The 16,882-nt window shown below is 45.5% G+C and overlaps 1 long non-coding RNA gene across 2 annotated transcripts in view; it reads right to left on the bottom strand.

The window, feature by feature from the left end:
- Nucleotides 1-13,723, bottom strand: part of LOC109283912 (uncharacterized) — a 28,393-nt gene extending 14,670 nt beyond the window's left edge. For both annotated transcript variants that reach the window (XR_002091231.2, XR_009460516.1), the window contains exons 1-2: nucleotides 13,124-13,723; nucleotides 12,859-13,011 (exon numbers count right to left, since the gene is read on the bottom strand). This is a non-coding gene — a long non-coding RNA (uncharacterized LOC109283912). The remainder of the gene's footprint in view (nucleotides 1-12,858; nucleotides 13,012-13,123) is intronic.
- Nucleotides 13,724-16,882: the final 3,159 nt, after the last annotated feature.

Raw genomic sequence — 16,882 nt, 5'->3', positions numbered from 1 at the left:
AAAGTACTGTGTGGGCAGAGTCCTCTTCCTGTAGCCTAGGGAGTGACTCAGCCTACTCCTAGACTACTTCCAGCTGAGGCCTTGTGCTGAATCATCCCCAGCTGGGCCCAGGTTCATTACAATATATGTGGGTAGGATAAATAAGAGATACGAGATAGAAATCTTTCTTGATACACTACAGTGTAATTTCAGCAGCAGATTATTATTGTTTGTCTTTTGTTTCCTGCATGTTATCAAGAGCTCAATGGCAAATCTCAGCGCTACTCAAAGTAGACTGCACTATGAGGATGTTCCACAATAATCCCCTTGTAATGCAGTAGTTAATCATCAAATTCTGGGTGCCAAGTGATGCATTCTGTTTGTGCTGTGGCTGAATGGGAGAGAAAGAAAAGTGATGCTGCTCAACAGGGAATAAGGTAAAGAAGATGCTTGAATGTCAGGTCTGGCTGGGAGTGTCTCAACAACCAAAGGATAAATACACTGGTGCCCAATCTTCACTGGTGTTCCCACTCTTGGTCTGGATACCATCAAAGGAATAGAGGAAAGTGAAATACTATGGAGGTCTTGGCAGTATACATGTTTTCCTATCCTGAATCCCACACTGCAGTGCATTGGCCTTTGAAAAGGGAATGACAGTCTGGTTTATTCCTTCATGCCTTGCTATTCCGTACTTAGCTGGCTAGCTAGATCTTTCTCACCTCAAACACCATAACTGAACTAAAATGTTGACCCAGTATGGACTAGAACGGCAAGTGCACAAATGCTTAGCCATTCTCCATGCTATAAGGCAGAAACCAAAGAACTGATCTGTTTCAGTGTCTTGGCTTTCAGAGAGCCAAGGAAAGGGACAGGAGACAAATATATGTCTTGGAGGTCAAGCAAACAGAAGGCTGAGGAAGATAAACTGCACGGGTTTTTTTAAATGCCGAGAGAAATATAGGGAACAGGGAAAGAGAGGCTGACAGAGTGCCTGACACATGAGGGAAATGAAGGATGAAGAAGTAAATGCCTTAGGAGGGGCTCTGGAGGGGGAAAACAAAAGATAATCAAATGTTGCCCTTCCACAGGCCCTTGCAGGTGTGAAGCATGAACCAGCTCCTCAGAATAGCACAATGGTAAGCAGTGACTGAATGGAGGCATTTTACTTTACCTGTCTTGTGACTTTAAAGAGTCCGCATTATTGCATGCAAGCCCCTTGTGATCTTTAATGTATTCATTCTTACAACACCCTGGAGAGTTAAAGAAGGTCTATTATCCCTACTTTATAGGTAGGGAACTGAAATCAACAGGGTATGTCAACACTGCCTGCTGAGAGAACTGGCATGCAGCTGAGACATAAACCCTTAAGACCACCTTGTGAGCAACCAGGCTTGCAAATCTGCAGGGTGGATGCAGGGCTGCGCTGAATCCTATGCTCAGCAAATTGCACACTGGACCCTTATGGAGAAGGCGTGAGTGGGCGGGGCTTGTTCCTCAGCAGTGTGCCAGGTTCTCCCTACAGCTGGTGTAGCTATAACTAAAAGTCTTGCTACAGAGAGACCTGCTAGAGTAGGAAGCTGAGACTCAGGTTAGCTAGCACTATTCTTACCTGTTCCCTCCTGATCAGTTCCACAGCCCTCTCCCCAATTCTTAGGCTCAGGAGTTAAAACACATACATTTCCTATCCTAAGAATCCCTCTGAATCTTCTTTTGTTTTCTATGAGTTGCTTTTTTGTGTTTGTCAGCTTTTTCTCCCTTCCTTATTATGCACAATAATTTCAGTTGTTACAAGTACCAGCATATTAAATCCTATATCCACTCTCAGCTTTACATTGTCTGTGGTCTTTAAACTAGTCCATATAATAATGCATCTGTACAGTGGAACCTTATACTGATGTGCCCTCAGTCAGGGGTGTCAAGCTGGATCTGGCCCATTGAGCCCTATCATTTGGCATGAAGTGCTACCTGCAGCAGCACACACTGCTGTATGTGGCACCCATATCAGACCAACCCGGTAGGTTAGATCTGGTACATGGGGTCAGGCTATGGGCCAAATCTGGCCACAGACTGGCCTTGTGCTCCCAATCTGGGTTTAGGAGATGGTAGGGGGCTCATCTCTTTTACAAAGCTGATTTCTCCCCATTGGTGAACCGGTCTTGAATTTAACAGCAGTACTGCAAACATTGTGAAGATGAATATCCAAAGCCCATTCTTGGATGCAGTGCCATAAACAGGCATTAGCTACCTTTGCTTGGATTCTCCTTTTCTTATTCCTAAATACACTCATGTGAGTATTTGCTTAAATTTCCATATGTGCCTGCAAGAGGCTGGGTGGTTGCCCCATTTTAGCCCTGGGAGCTCTGTATTCCTCAGAGAAACTGTTTTTAAGCCTTCCCTTTTCACCATTAGAAAGTTTCTCTTTGAAGCATGCACATACCATGTCTCTCCTGGGAGATGTGCATTTTCACAAACTCATAATGCTGTTCCCCTTGCATCGCCTTTGCAGAGTTAGCTCTGAAATCATTGTAATATTTTCAGCTAGTTCCTTAATTAAAATTTCAACAATTAAAGGGTGTCTCTTTTATACTTCTTGTTTGATGTCAAAGGCATAATGCTCTGCTCATTTACCAGAGTTCCTTAGAAAAGATGCCCATATGATCTCGGAGTATTTGTGCCCTTTGATGACATAAGAACAGTGTAATGAGTATTTCGTACTAATAAAAGGAATATAATACACCACTTCACATTTATCCTTTTCTCATTCCTCAGGAGAGACAATGGGTTAATCGGTATTTCCAGTTTCACTCCACCCAGTATACGTGAATGCACTCACTGTCACACCTGTGTACACTGCTACGCTCTCCTGAGGTTCGCATTCTGGGAGAAGTCCCTTCCATGCAGGCCATTTTGCTGTTTATCTGCACTTCTGTCTTTCCATGGAGTCAGGTATTCCTAGGGCAGGAGTGGGCAATTACTTTGGCTGGAGGGCCACTTACAAAGATTTAGTGAGCCGTCATGGGCCAGGTCAGCACCTACCCCCCTTGATCAGGATTGCAGGGTGGTGAAAATGTGGGGACGGGGCCTGGGCAAAGCCATGATCTGCTCCCCACATGCCCCTACAATGGGCACCAGTTCTGTGGACAGAGACTTGTGACTCTGCCCTGGGCCCAGGCCCCAATTCCATGCTGTCACTGCCCTGTGATCCCGGGGTCTCCATGGACAGGGCATGCAGATGAACAGATGGGATGGGGCTGCAGATGGGTGGGGAGCAGTGTTTGGGAGTGGAATGGGTGGGCAGGGCTAGGGATCAGGATGTTAGGGTGGTGACAGCGTGGGACTGGGACTGGGGCAGAGCTGCGATCTGCTCCCTGCATGCTTCTTCCCTCAGAACTGGTACCCATCACAGGAAGCAGATCACGACTCTGTCCCAGCCCCGTGCTATCACTGCCCTGTGATCACAATCCCAATCCCCAGCCACACCTGTCCATCCCACTCCTGGATGCAGCTCCCCACCTGCCCACCTGCAGCCCCATCCGATCCTCCCAGCCATGCACCCTACCCAAGTGAGACCACATGGGATGGGCTAGGGTGCCTGGGCAGCAGGGACAGGTCCGGCAACAGCAATCAGAAGAAGCCACTACCAGGGCTGCTGGAAAATGACGTCTGGCCGCTGTGCCACCCCAGCCCTGTTGTGCACCCAGGCACAGCCAGCAGGAAAAGCCATACACACCATGGCCCAGGTTGCCCCCTATGCTTGGGCTGGGTAGGGCCAAGGGACCTGCTACAGGCTGGACAAATTGCCTCGGCAAGCCAGATCCAGCCCACGGGCCGTATTTTGCCTATCCCTATCCTAGGACAAAAGGGTAAGGTATTCCTGGGGAAAGAGAAAGAGGATATTCATCCTGTGCCGTTCATGTCAGCTGAAAAGCCAATGAACAGTTAATTCTCCCAAAAGCTGCATTAATTCTTCCTTCCCAACCCTCACCATGAAGCAAGAAAACTTCCTTCACTAGAGGACATCATGGTGGTGTGAGAGCAGGACAGATAGGATTCAGGTTGCAAAGGATCCAAAACCTTAATAAAGTCATACCTACTACAACAAACCTACTACAAAAACCAAGCTTTCATTCAAAGGCAAAATATCCCATCAGATTGAAAAACATAAATGCCTTCCTATCTTTGCAATGAAAATAAAACTATCCTGATATCAATGGATGTAGACTGTGGTGAAGTTACAGACCAAGATACCATTGTGCTAGACATTATACAAGCACCAAAAAAAAGAAAGAGAAGGTAAAATAGATACAGACAGGGGAAAGCATACAAAGAGAGAATGAGCCAGCATTAATCAGTGTGCCAAGCAGTAGGCTCAGCACATGTCAGCAATGGATTTTGGCAATGTAGGCTCATTACAGACACGAGTCAACATCTCAGGGCTGGAAGAGAGTTGGCAGATAGGAAAGGGAGAGGCTGGAAAGGGCCTTGAAAGTAGAGATGTTAGATGCAAGAGGGAAAAGAAAGTGAATGGAGAGATACAAAGAGAGGGACTACAAAGATGTCCTTTGCAGCAGCAGTCTGGTGTGTATTTGATGAGCAAGCCCCTGTTCCAGGTGCTATTAGTACCCTCCCAGCCCCTGGATGCACAGATATACTGAATTCACAGCAAACTAGAAATCCTTCAAAGCTGAGGAATGTGACTGGAATACATTGTGAGTGACAGTGAGCACCATCTCGCAGGCACAGTGAGTGTTTAACCATTTCTTCTCTTCCATCCCTGCAGCATCATTACAAATTAGATCCCTGCTCTCTAAATCGCTGCAATAAAAGCTCCCACTGTGCCATGTTACGCTAAAGGAGACGCAATGAAACACAACCCGACACCTTCAGTTTCTGAGCTAATCCATCACAATGTGCTGCAGCTCTAACAAATGCCTGCTTCGGGCAGATAACAATGGGCATTTCCAGTTATCCCCAGGTGGTTAATATGTGCAAGCAGTTTGTAACCTGCATCTTCAGGACCACAGCAGCTGCTCCACTGAATCAGTTCACAATATTGATATAAATGATGGACATTCTTTCTGGCCCAGAACTATGCACACATTTTTAAAAGAAGGTTTACCTCCAAGATAATTCTTTGTTTCGCTCCTAATTCTATGACCAAGTGTAAAAACAAGCAGTGTCAAAGATGCCTCTGGCTTTTTTATTCCCTTTCAAGAGAAACTGTCAGTCCTGTTAAGAAAGCCAAGCTGTAGGCCATTTGGGTAAGTAGGGAGTGACCGACTGGGAGCTTACTCCCAGAAGAGTAAGAAAAAGGGAAGAGGAAGCAAGCTGTGAGTCGAACAGCACGCGGTGCTGGGGCCAGAACCAAAAGCTCCTCTACTTGTGCTCATGGCAGGATAGAAGGGCTTGGTTTTTAGTTTGTTTGCCCATTTGTTGCTTAAAGACTGTGTTTTACTTGGGAAGACTGGCTGAGAAGCTCTTCAGGGAGCAAAACTTACCTACAGAAGCCAGCTAACTAAGCACCCCACTTACAGATACCTAGCTCAGTGGCCCCATTTTCAGAGGTTCTGATCAGATACATATACACTTAAATTTTAAGCATTCAAGTTTGAAAGTTCTGGCCACTATCTTCTTTGAATGCTTTCAAAATATTGAGCCTCCAAAATGTTCAATTATCAGATTTATTTTTTATGGGCCTAGTCCAACGCTGTTTGAGATCAGTGGCAGCCTTTCCACTGACTTCACTGGGCCTTAACTCAGGACTTCATTTTGTAAGTCATTTTCTCGTCTTAAATCATTGCATTAATATTTAGGGTTCCAAGTCTCTGTTCGGTTAATCCTTCCTTGGCTGTTTTACCTTCAGCTACCATCCTTCATTCCATTTTTTGTCCATATAGGCTAGGTACAGATAGTCAAAAGCCTGGAAGCTGAATCAGTTCAGTTTTGCAGGTTAATCTAAACTGCACAGATTAAATTGGAACAGAAATGAACAGACGTTTACCTTTGATTTGCAGTGGCTCAGGCCAGAAGCCAGGGGACACTACAGTACAGCTCTCTAGCTGTGTGTTCACTTCCTCTTTCTGCTGCCCTCAAGGTCCCTGGGATTTGCAGTCCAGAATTACAGCAGCAGGACTCTGCAGGGTTGCTCATCACTTCATCATCCTGCTTCCAGGTGCCTCTAGGACAGGGGTGGACAAAATGCGGCCTAGGGGCTAGATGTGGCCCACCAGGCCATTCTGCCCTGGGCTACCTGTCATGTGGCCCTCGATGGCTTGCCAAAACTCAGTAAGCGGCCCTCTGCCCAAAATAATTGCCTGCCCCTGCTCTAGGATTTGTAGTCTACAGTTGCAGCCAGAAGTAAGTCTGAGTGGGGGAAGGGGTGTTTAACCCCCCTCCCTGGCCCTAGGCCCCAGGCAGGGTTTGCCTGGCCCCCCAGATAAGGGGCAGTCCCTCCCCTTCAGACTGGGCTACATCCCCAGCCGGGCTTGCCCCCCTCACACTTTATCAGCCAGCTCTCACTGCTCTGGCTAGGGAGCAGAGGGGTGGGGTCAGCCCTGCTCTCCAGAGCAAACAGCACAGCCTAGCCCAGGGCTGGAAAGCATGCTGGGATGCTGAAGGACTCTGATTTAACTTGAACCAGAAAGGGGTCTGGGACAGAAGTTTCATAAACCAGTATGACGCAAATCAGTTAAATCTGATCCTACGTTCAACCAGGTTTATCTTAAACGAGTTTCAGCCATTTTTTAACTAATTTATGTGCACTTAACTTCTATTCTGTTACAGGTTTAAACCAGTTTCTGATCACTTAAACTGGTTTATGTGCAACTTCTGTCCCTAGCCTTACAGATTCAGAAACTGTAAGGCCAGAAGGGACCCTGGGATCATCTAGCCTGAATTCCTAAAAGAATTTCACTCAGTTATCCCTGCATTAAGCCCCCAAATCAGGGGTTTAACTAAAGCAGCTTTTCCAGAACAGTACCCACACTTGCCTTAAAAATACTGAGAGATGGAGAATCCAGCACTTCCCTTTGGTAGCTTATTCCAGTGGTTGATCACCCCAGTGTTAAAATCAGTACATCCTATTTTCCAATTTGAAGTTCTCTGGATTTAGCTCCCAGCCATTCCTTTCATTATCTATTTTTTCACGCTTTTGCTCTTTTTATTTATTTCTTGTATATAGCAACCTTGCCTGACTTTCAAGGAAATAGGGGATAGAGTATGAAAAAAATTCTGGACAGAAGCTTATTTTTAAGGCAAAGCTCCTCACTGTGAAACACTTTATACCATGTGGCACAAAGTCAGAAAGGGGACAAAAATCATTCCCCTCTCAGAATATAGCCCTCTGCCTTCTGTACAAGATCAGTGCTGTCAGACAGGACACTGAAGTAGAGAACCATAAACAGTTATGAGTGCAGATCAATGCTGAGGAGGGATGGATGAATTGTAGCTCATTAATTCCCATTCTGCCTAATCAAGTGATTTGGGAGGAAAAGTTAAGATTATAGCATAACTTCTAAACTAATGTCTAAACCACATTCTAAACTAGCATAACTTCAGTGGAATAATGTCAGTGAAGTATCTGAGGACCTGGTAAGAGATGGGTGAAATCTTCCAAGTTAGTCCTCTAACTTATGCCCCATATATTTCTGTTTATTTCATTACATTAGATGCAGTTAGGACTAGAAAAAAAATCATCTGAGCATTCTGCATTTTGTCTCCCCCAATGAGTTCCAGATCACATTAGCTTAGCTTTATAACTTGACAATACATTTGTTTGCTTGTTTTGTGAAAAATCTTTCATACAAATGTCTTGTGAAGCATTTCACATCATAGTGAATTACAGTCTGTAAATGCAAATACAAGTAATGTGTGCAGAAAGATTACAATATATCCTCCAGGTATCATCTGGAGTCATATCTGCTTAGTTTACTGACAACAGATAAGATATTTCTGACTGCCAGCAATGTATCTCACCCTCCTACCTGAAAATTAAGATGTAGTTTTTCTACTTTGAACATCATTGCTGACAATAAAGATTTGAGATTGGGAATTTATCCAGTGATTCTGTTGATGATGCATGAGGTATTATTTAGCTCATTTTTTCTTAGCTCCACTGTCTCTGTAATGCTAGCAGCTGGGAAAATGGGGAAAATATTGGGGAGAACAGCAGGAAGATTGGGTCAGTGAATGGGAGGATTCAGAAAAAAATAAGTAGGTCTGACTAAGACAACATGGAGAGATGAGAGGATAAATGTATCTCTGGGAATCTTTCTAAGCCAGATTCATAACTGGATCAAGTTGTCCAATTTTGTTGAAGACAGTAGATCTGTTCTGGCTTATACCAGCTAAACATCTTTGCTTTTTATGGAGTTACACTGTGCATGAATTTCACCTGCTAATGGTAACCAACAGCCATTTTTATTGTCATTGCATATGTGAACCATGCTTTCAAACCTGACCCCCATTTGCCTTTCATCTGTAAGAAAGATGATAGAGGAAAATGCCCCTACAAATTACTAGCAGCACTCAGGAATAAAATCTAGTATGTTGAAGACAGAGTCATGGAGCTGGTTTTATTGGTCTGAACACGCTGCCTTATTGTCAGGAGATGGTTAGCAGGAGATTAATGGACAAACCATTGATTACAAGCACATGACTACCTACTGGTTTTCTTTTCACATTTTATCCCAGGCACTGGTCTCTTCTGACAGTACAGCAGGGCTGCTTTCTTATACTCGTTGATGCTGTGGGCATCACAGAAAACAACATTTGAACAACCTGGCTTAGAATAGCTCTGATGCATACTCTCAGCACCCAGCCTCTGACTTCAGAGTAAATGACAGTGGTGTGACTGATTCACGCCGTGGTTTCACTTACAGCTTGATATTCATTTGCATGATTTTCTGCATGATGACAGGAACATGCAAAATGTCAGGATACAAATGTCTCATTTAATGTGGAGGTACAGGTGAAAAGGGAAGGAAAAATGACAGTACTGTTGAGCAGGTCTGAGGAAAGGGCATACTCTCCAAAGACTAACACTAAGCTGTGAGAGTACTGGACTGTTGGATTCTCTAAAGATATGCTTCCTAAAATCAAAAAGGGCTCTGTGTGGAGCGGAGTGCGGGAGGGAGAATTTTCATACAAAGTCACTCACAATACGTAATTCTTAAAGGAATCAATTCATTTGCAATGCAGAAGCTATCCAAATTCCAGGAGCCCTCCTAAAGGAATACCTGTAAAAAGAATAAAATTGCTTCTTCCTAAACCTTGCCAATAACTTGTTCTAAAGAAGCTGCTAATGGAAGGGTATCTATGCCAAGCAGGCATTTAGCTGTGCCCCAGAGTCCACTGACAAAAATCAGACTTCAAAAATCCGAATGAGCCTAAATTTGTGTGATTTGCATTAACAGCATACATTTCATGTGCCAAAAAATTAGCATTTCAGAGGTTTCTGTTTCCTGATAAATACAGTAGATGTATCCATAACACAGAAAATATACATGAACATCTGTTTTAAAAGAGGTGCATGGGAAGGAAGGATGGCACTTCTGTGTTGCTATCCTCTGCTTATATTCTGTTAAAGCCTCCAAGTAACTCAGTTTTTGTGCTATATCTTATTATTATTAGGTAAGTCCATTTTCAGCTTTACCATAAACCCTGCCATGTTTTCATACTGTCAATGGGAGATTTCTGCAGTAATAAATGAAACAATATCTCCACCTAGTGATTGAAAATAATGTTGCTCTTCACTATAGAAAACAGCTGGTAGAACCTACCACAGAAGTACACAGTTCTTCAGCTTTTTTCAATAGATCTCTGAGAGATTTTACTTTGCATAATTAAACAAGCCTACGGTGCATGAAAGGTCTTAAGATTTATGCCTCCAGAAGCCAGAATGCTTATATGAAGAAACAGAGTGCAGGTGTCCATGAAATATCAGATTGATGGGCTTTGCATTTGATTCCAGCTTGAGTATCCTAAAGGCTCAGACTGTAATATGATTCATTCCTGGTACTTTGAATACATTTTGGAATGATTAGATTATTCAAATGCATTGTACGATGCCATGGAACCTGAGTAGATGTGGCATTTTAAAGTATCTTGGCTAAGAATCCAGGCTTTCCTTTTTAAGAGATTTTGAGAGATAGGCTTGAGGCATCCTAAGGGAAAAATCTACCCAAGCTTAACAGCCATCTGGGCCTATACAGGGAAGGCATGCCATTTTCCAGAGCCAGTGGTATGCCTGTGACTTCCTAGCTTGAATGACCCTGAGTGGCAGCCTTCAACCCCAGTTACAGAGTAAGTCTTGAACTCATGCCTCTAGAGCCCTATCAAGATACTGCTATCTCTTTGTTGCCACACCACAACTTGAGACAGCCAAAAAGGCCCTGATTTTCCAAGGAGTATGGATTCAGCATTTGCTGAAAATCAACTCCCTTGAAGGTGCCTCAAGTTAGACACTCAAACGAACAAGGTATCAAAAATTGTGACCCACTACTGAAATGTTTAGACTTAATGCTGTTAATAATAGAAAGGAGAATTGATACTAATGCTAAGGAGCACTTGTTTACCACTGTCCTTGGACCATTTCAGTAATTTATGTTAAGGTCAACAAAGGTGAACAAGCTTTGGGAAGTTAGAATGTCTCAGACCTCTGTAGCAGGGAGTTGGTGGAGGGTAGGAGGCTTGTGCTGTGTGTGTAAAGGGCTGCTTCTCATTCTCTGTGTCTCCAACAAAGCTAGAAGCCTGTTAGAATGACTCTGTGTGAGGTGCACAGCTCTGCTATGGATTTCCACATTTAGAAGGATGACTCAGATGAATGTTTATACTTGAAGCTATTTCTGATGGAGATAACACCATGCCAATGTAGCTAAGTGCCAGGCTTTTGTGTTACATGAGAACATCTTAGAGGAGGAGAAAAGCACTTGGGAAGGCATGATGGTAGCACTAGAGGAGGCCCTCCAGTAGAGGCCTGGCACGTATTAAGTCCCCTCACAGGAAATTGAAGCCTTACAACAACGCGGATGTTCACATTTACACCCTAGAGCATCTTTTGAACCAGGCTGTTCCACATATCAATGGAATGAGAGGAAGCACAAGGCTGCATTATCAGTTTGCTCAAGGCCTCTGCTCTGAAGCTTCACAAGAGGAAGTCACTATAAATGGGGTCAGAAAGTTATCCAGCCCTCAGAGCCACTGGATCCAGCCCCTGGACATGGAGCTTCGATGGTGTTCAGTGGCAGGAGGCTTTGGCAGCATTCACTGGTAGGCACCCTCCCCGTGCCACAACCAGGAGACACAGCAGCAGTGAGCACTTCCCTTTTACTGTGGCAGAAAGAAGCAGCAGTGGCAGCCTGGTCTTAGAGCTTACCTGCCCACCTCTGTCCCAAGGTGGGTCACTCTGGCCTCACTCTGGAAAGGCTGACAACCACTGCTATAAATTAATTTAGTATACGTGGCATAGTAGTTATTGGCTTCTTGAGAGGGCCGCATGTATCAAACAACCCCTGTTAAGCCTGCATGGAGGAGCACCAAAAGCATTTCCTTTTTTGAAAGTTTTCTGCCATAGCTAGCCAATTTGAGCCTGCAGATTTTTTGGTTTTCCAACGCAAGGCAAGCAGGTACTGTCTGCAAATGTAACTCCTACTCCAGGTTGGATGATGTGATGTTGTTGATCCAAAGGAGAGGAAATAAGCTGTTGGAAAGATATGCATTTTAACTGGGATTTCACATGTGCATGAAGTGCAGAGCAAAATAACTCAGCTAAAAGTGCCCAGAAACAAGGGCATGACAGTTACAAGAGATGCTTGGTAGTAGCTGCTCCTCATACTGTCAGAAGAGCTTTTGTTCTGGGCCAGCCACTGGAAAGATATGTCCAGTCACCCTCAGCCTCTGGAGGACTGAGTTCCCCTGAACCAGGGGGAAGAGTGTGGGTTAGAGACTGTTAATTGCCTGACCAACATGTAGGGTTACCATAGGGTTTTGCTGAATATGTCTTCTTTCTGAGTCCTTCCATTTTCATCTGTGCGGTTTTTTAAAATATCAAAAAATGCCTGGGATTTTGCTCTGCTCAACATCGAAGTTATTTCTGACATTTCTCAGCTTCCCCTAGCAAGGAGCTGTTTGAGGCTGGGCGGAGCTGGGGAGGGTGATTGGAGGCAGAGGCATCACATGGTGGTAGGACCAGCCCCAGCAAATGTATTCAGGTAAGTCTGCACAGGGCAGGGGCTGGAGGTCCAGGGCTTGGGGACTGTCAGTGGGGGGGGGGGGTGTGGAGGGGATAGGTGCCTGCCAGTGCTGGGGGAAGCACAGTGTCCTGGGTGCATGGTGAAGCTGGAGCTGCAGAAGGGCAGGGGGGCCTTTGGGTGCCTGGGCCGGCAGCACAAGGGCCAGTGCCTGTGTTTGCAAGGGTGGAACAGGGAGACACTGCAGGGCTGCAGGGAGCGGGGGACTGCGAGTCAGGAGTGAGGGGCACCGGCAGGGCTGCAAAGAGCAAGGAGCTGTGGGTCAGGAGTGAGGAACACCAGCACGGCTGGTGGGGCTGTGGCTTGGGAGTGAGGGACACCCGGGGAGACAGGGCTGGGGACTGTGGGTCAGAGCATGTGGCACAGGCAGTGCCAGGGGGCTATGGATCAGGAGTAAGGGGTATCAGCAGGGGTGGGGGGGTGCTACAGATTGGGAGTGAGGAGCACCAGCATAGTCTGGGGAGTGGGGTAGTGTTAGGAGTGAGGAGCAGCAGCAGGGTTGGAGGGCGAGGGTGTGGCTGGGGAGTGAGGGGTAGGGGTAGGGCATGGGCATATCACTGCCCCCTCCACAGTCATATTACCTGCCACCCTCCCCTACCAATGTGCATCTAGTGTGAGGCATTCTAGTTACCTGAATACCTGTACCACTTTCAGTACAGGCAAGCACAAATCCAACCTTGCTTGCTACAGAACCCCTTCATTTGAATAACATTCAATCCACTGTGTTTATAGATGTCGATACAGACCTGAGAGGGAAGCAACTGTCACCCCAATGGGAAACAACCTGTTGAATTTAAAGAGAACTGTTAGTGAACTGTTTTACACTCAGATTCTCTCTCTCTGTTAAAGAGAGAACAGGAAAAAGCTGAATGCAGTGCAAGCTTGTACACTCTTACCTGAGCTTATAGGGAGAAGATAATGTTCTGAGGTTCCTGCAGCCTTATAGAGTAACAGCAAATGCTTGCTGTGAACTTTGATACCAAAACATGTGCTACTCTGAGTATAAGCTAATGCACTGATTCTCAGCTAGAGTGTCAACGCACCCTGGGTGCCTTGCAGTCCTTTTAAGGATGCCCCAGGATGTCCCATGAAGTTAGCACTGTTGGTTATGCAAACATGATTCACAGGATAAAACCAAAGATATTAAATAGGGATCCATAGTGTTAAAAAAACATTCTGACCTGTCACTGTCTTTCTGAGTTCTTTCCAACAGGAGAATTGCTCTGTTATTTTTCTGTAGTCAAAAAACAAGTGAAAACTAAGACCTGACACTTTCTGACAGGTGCCTCTGGTCTAAAAATGCTGAGAATCACTGGGCTAAAAACTTATGTTTCACTAGCAGCTGAGAGAAACTCAGTCAATTATTAACCAATGTTGCTACTGGTGGAGACCCCAGAGTATTTGCTAATAGTGCTGTGAAGCATTTAGAAAGGACTGAGATACTGACATTTTTCTTAAGGTCTGAAAGGTCTAGGTGACATCTATAACCTCTTGGAGTCACACCATGGAAACTAAAAGAAACCATCTTGGAAGGAAAATCAAAGTAGAAAATAGGAGTTCATAGGTGCATGCAAAAAACAGAAAGGTATAGATGTCACGTTTCAACCATATTTTTTAATGAAAGTCACAGCAATAGAGAGCAGGAGTCAATAAGAAGAACCTCAGCAGATTTACCGTCTAATAAATTCTCTTTAAAATTTATTTATAATATTCTGAAAATGATTTGCTATTTTTTTTACAATTTGCAGTAGTGTCTGTGCACATTAAGTGCTTGTTTTTTAAAGAAACTGCATGCTACTCTGTCTTTGAAAGAAGCCTGGGAAAGATGGGGGGTTTTACAAACAAGACTGTGTTAAATGGCTTGGTTTAATTCTGTGTAATGCTTTCTGAAAAATCAAATCTCTAGCCTGTGTATGGAAAAGAGTCAAGCTGAGGTGCAGAAGGAAGAACATAATAGAAGCGTATGTATGATCATCTTGGCATTCCCCTAACTCATTAAACAAACATTTTCATTTAATCAAAAAATCCAGTTTTCTGCTAAAAAGAGCAGAAAAGTTTTCAGCCATCCTAAATTACAGCAACCAGTGGAATGAATGCATCACCAAATATGCTATACTGAGTGAGCATGGGAGCTGACTACATTTAGGCTGTCTGCACCACTCACTAGGGCTGACCTTATAACCACCTTCAAGCCCATGCTTGCTGACCATTTATACTGAAACCCCACATCTGACCCCCCCCTATGGAAGTCCATCCTATCCCTGGAAGCTCTGTTGAACTTCAGTTTCTGGCATAAACTCTAGCTACTAGGCAATCCCTCCCTACTGTGTTCAACACTCCACCCCCCACCCCTCCTACTCCCTACCCCAACCATTCCTCAGCACCACTGTGCAGTGTTCATGAGCCAGGAAGTCTGCTGGCAGCAATCCCAGAACTTTCTGTTCCTAACTTCCAGTCCACTTCTTGTCTCTGTTGTCCATGATTAAAGCCAGGTACAGAAGATAATGCAAGCAGTTTAGTTCCTTTGAAGGTCCCATTTGAAGAACAAGAAGCATGGTGGACTACTGTGAAGGGGGCTACTAGGTAAGGCACAGATGGAGCAGGGCAGCTCATGTGGCTTAGGCTGGTTGAAATAAAAGTGTTGAGAAAACACTACTAGGCAGAGGAATGATTATATTACATATACAGTCAGGGGAGTATCAACAGCAGTGATACTCAACCAGGGTGCCATAGCACCCTGAAGTGCCTCAAGACCTTTATAAAGGTATCACAGGATGCTTGCCAATATTAGCACTGTTAGATGTGCAAATACCTACATATGGGGCATGTTTACACCTTTCCCAATGGCAATGTTGTTACCATGCCATGCTTTAGTACTTCCTTTTGGAAGTACTAAAGCATGGTGTAGTAACCACCCATACATGCAGTGCACGGTTATTTTTAACAGTTACTTTGCTGTAGAGGTACACTGTTGCAGAGGAGTGCACGACTACGACAAAGTAGCTGCTGGTCACGTGTAGACACCCATGGACACTACATCGCTGTAGTATATCACTACAGCGATGTAGCATCACATGTAGACATCCCCATGATTCACAAGATAAACCAGAGATCTCAAATAGGAGTCCATAGTGTTGAAAACCTTCTAACCTCTTGTGGTCTGAGTTGTGTACCACAGAATCGCTCCATAATTTTTCCATAGTCAAAAAATGAGTGAAAGGTAAGAACTGCATTTTTAAAGGGGTGCCTTAAATCTAACAACGGGTGCCTTGAGTCTAAAAAACTTGAAAACAACTGATCTATAGCATAGACACAAAGTCAGATATTCCTGGAAACTCCCTGAGATTGAATTCAGCCAAAACTAGGGTGACAGGGCAGGGTATGGCCAGGGACATTTCTTCAGCATGAATTCAGCTGCTAAATTTATAAGTGCTTTGACATTAGAGGATCTTCCTTTGTGTAACAGACATTGAGGCTGCTCTTTTCCCAGTGACTGATTGGTTAATTGTTGCTTTTTGTATAGCAGTAGCACTTTGGGCCCCAACCACAACTGAAAGTGCCTTGTGCTGGGCACTATGTACAGACTGTAAAAAGTAATTTCTACCTGAAAAGCTCACAACCTTAATACACAATGGGTGTGTCTACACATGCGTTAGATGCGGGAGTAGTTTGCTCGTGAGTAAACTACATGGGAGTAAATGCTCCTGGGCAGATGTCTACATGTGTAGGGAAGTGGGAACAGATTTGCTGCTAATGGCAGCAAACTGCTGTCATTTCCTGGGGCCCTGCAATGGGCCCCTGCTACCACCAAGGAGAGCTCTGTGCTCCCCCACAGTGCTAGCCAAGGGTCTGGCAAGGAGCACCAGGCCAGGAGACAGCTGTCTCCTGTCCAGGGCTGGGATATTGCTCCCTGCCCCCGAAGGACTACCTGCTGCAGGGGTAGGGACAAATGTCCCCCTTCCCCAGCAGCAGGGAGTGCTCAGCCCCCGCTCCCTGATGAGGGCAGTGGAGTTGAAAAAAGGTGCAGGGGTGTGGTAGGTCCCAGCACCCTGCCATATCTGCCAGCAGGACAGCTAGCAGTGAGCTCCCAGCTGCGTGAGGATTCCCCACCAAGCTGGGGGCTTGCTACTAGCTTCCCCATCAGAGGATCAGGGCAGGGGGCTGGGACCTGCCTGGCCCCTGCAGCTCTTTCCAAGCCCCGTGCCTTGATCACCTGATCTAGGCATGGGGCTGGGACCTGCCCCTTATTGGGACAGTTCCCAGCCTCCGTTCCACTATTGTGAGGCAAGGGGGTGGAAAGCCTGTTCCCTGCTCATCTTCATGATCATGGAGCTGTGGAGGGAACATGCTGGAGAGCTTGTTCCCCATTCAGCTCCATGAGTACAGAGCTGGGCAGGGAACAGACTTCCCAGCCCCTGCCAGCAGGGAGCTCCCAGCACCAGGTTCATGACCACAGGGCCGATGCTGGGAGATCCTTTTCTCCCAGCACCAGCTCAGCAGTCATGGGGCTGGCACTGGGTCATGGAGCTGGCCCTGGGAGATAAGGATCTCCCAGCCCCCATTCCCCAGTCACAATCTCGGAAATGGGGGCCTTGGAGCTCCCTGCTGCTGGGCCAGGGGGACATAGTCGCTGCCTGAGCTCCAGTGGTGGAGCC

The sequence above is a fragment of the Alligator mississippiensis genome, chromosome 3 (assembly GCF_030867095.1).
Source record: "Alligator mississippiensis isolate rAllMis1 chromosome 3, rAllMis1, whole genome shotgun sequence".
Lineage (NCBI taxonomy): Eukaryota > Metazoa > Chordata > Crocodylia > Alligatoridae > Alligator > Alligator mississippiensis.
The sequence above is the reverse complement of the archived record's forward strand: the minus strand, read 5'-3'. Positions and strand labels throughout refer to the sequence as shown.